This window comes from Muntiacus reevesi, chromosome 7 (assembly GCF_963930625.1).
Source record: "Muntiacus reevesi chromosome 7, mMunRee1.1, whole genome shotgun sequence".
NCBI lineage: Eukaryota > Metazoa > Chordata > Mammalia > Artiodactyla > Cervidae > Muntiacus > Muntiacus reevesi.
The window spans coordinates 89,428,997-89,431,403 of NC_089255.1; the positions used below are offsets into that span (position 1 = coordinate 89,428,997).

Here is a 2,407-nt window from a genome sequence, read left to right on the forward strand (position 1 = left end):
ATCTTCTTGCTCAAGAGAAGATGGATATGCAAATGTGTAAGTGAATTATTCCAGTCTTTCCATATTGGCAGATAATTCAGATTCAAGGGAAAAAGCGTCTCTAAAGTGAAACCAAACACATCTGTGGGCCAGATTCAGTTAATGGACCATGGGTTAGAGTCCTTTTATCTCTGTATCTGAAGATAGCTTTCAATATCTCTGTTTATATTGGTCCACTATGTGATTTTCCTGGAGGTCCAGTGGTTAAGACTGCACTCCCAATGCAGGGCGCATGAATTCGATCCCTGGTTGGGAAACAAGGATCCTGCATGCTGCAAGGTGCAGTCAAAATAAATAAATAAATAAAACCCCACAGAAACCACATTGGTCCATCATTTCTTAAGAGAAGAACTGGACATTTTGTGCGTGAGTGGGAGTGGGGAAAGTGGGCGAAGCTGAGTTTTCTTTGGCCTCGGTGCCATGTAACTGAGTCCTTCAACAACATGATTCCCCACTTCCCATTCCTTCCTTCTCTTCAAAATGTGCTGAACAAGTGGGTTTCTAGCTTTTCTTGAATATGAAGAGTAGAGATTCCCTTCTCCCATCATGTTTTTGATACTCTTCCTAAAGGTGTCAGATACTTAGGATGAGCAAACACCCTGTTTTACATGTGTCTTTCCGATGTAGTTCGTAATACATCAATGTAATTCTCTCCTTTCCTCTCCCTGACATGTTCCAGTGTGGATAATGAATTTTGCCTCTGATGGGGGAAGGATGTACTGTTACCTCTCTGGGAATCTTTTTTCCTTTCTCTGTGAATAAAACCTTTGGACTTTCAGGATAATTAAGATATGCTGCCTTCTAAAGAATGAAATTCATTAAAAGTAACATTTTTCTCTCGCAGGCTTACATCATTTCCAATGTCCCAGTGCAGCAATTTGACCCAGTACTACTTTCCAGGGCAATAGTTTTCACACTCACTTCACAGTTTAAACCAATTTGATTTCACTACTAATTTGCCTTATTTTAACTTGGATATGCTGAAGTAGTCCAGGCTGCTTCCAAACACTTACTGCCTCATTAGCCGATGGCTGTAGTCTAATGACTTTCAGAGCAAATGAGCGCTTCCAGGGTGCTGGACGCCAGTGGAAATAGTTCTTTGCAAACTAAAGGAGAGGACGTCAGAATTGGATTTAATTCCATCCTTTGTTAGCTTTGGGATAGTTAGCATTTATTTAAATGAACTTGTAATTATTTTCAGATCGATAGGAGATTCCTGGGTAAATAGACTGAAACCATCACTTGGCCTTTTGTCTAAGGCAGGTAGTATCATCTAGTTCCCTTTGCTAGTGCTTACTTTAAGGGCAAGTATGAGAACAGCTTCTAAGCCGTGACGCATAGAAGAAAATCGGCTGTGGTAATTTGAGAAAGATTTTGCTATCTGGTAAGACAAGAGATGGTGATGAGGCTGGTTCTGTTTTTCTGCCACGAAGTTGTGTGCAAAGACTTTGTGATTGGTGCTATGGCAGCTATCTTGAAAGCATGAGTTTAAAAGTTTAGAGACAAAGAACCAATATGCTAAGGAGAATCTTGCAGAAGGATAGGAAAGAATCTAGGTGTTTGATAATGTTCTTAAACAGTTTCTCTACCTCTAGACCAGCTACTTCCAGACTTATTGGCCTGTGAGAAAGTGAAATGTCTTGATTGCTTAAGACACTCTTGATTTGAGTGAAGTTGCTCAGTCATGTCAGACTCTTTGCGATCCCATGGACTGTAGCCTACCAGGCTCCTCTATTCATGGAATTTTCCAGGCAAGAATACTGGAGTGGGTTGCCATTTCTTTCTCCAGGGGATCTTCCCAACCTAGGAATTGAACCCAGGTCTCCTGCATTGTAGGCAGACACTTTTACCATCTGAGCCACCAGGGAAGTCTTGATTTGGAATCTATCAAAACATCTCTGACAAGGTCCAAGGAATTTCAAGGAACAGGATTATTTTTGCCTGTAAGTGCCAGAATTTCCTGGATATTTATTTTCATATATTTTGGGTGATTTGAATCATAGTTGGAGAAGGCTTTTAAGCATCAGTATTTCAAAGTCTTAGCTACTTAGATCAAATTTCTTCCCTATTATGCTTCATACTTGGAGCAGTGTCACAGCTCTTCCTTTGACATAGACATGTCAGGTGACAGCATTAAAATTTTTAGCTTTGGTACATTTTGCCTTCACGCTTCCCTTTGCTAATTATTCATGCAATTGACATACATTTATTGAGCACTTGATATGTGTTAGGTTTGGAAATTTAGGCAGAAATGCTCCCCTCCTTCTTAGAATTTACATTCTAGTAAGGTTATATAATCTCCATATTCATTTAACCTTTTTGAAGAAATTTATTTATTTGATATGGACTATTTTAAAAATCTTTATTG

At 39.4% G+C, this 2,407-nt stretch overlaps 1 non-coding gene across 1 annotated transcript; it reads right to left on the reverse strand.

Annotated features, from left to right (window-relative positions):
• Positions 1–1,834: 1,834 nt before the first annotated feature.
• TRNAC-ACA (transfer RNA cysteine (anticodon ACA)) lies at positions 1,835–1,907 on the reverse strand. The gene has a single exon. It is a non-coding gene; the product is annotated as a tRNA-Cys (tRNA).
• Between the last annotated feature and the right edge of the window lie 500 nt (positions 1,908–2,407).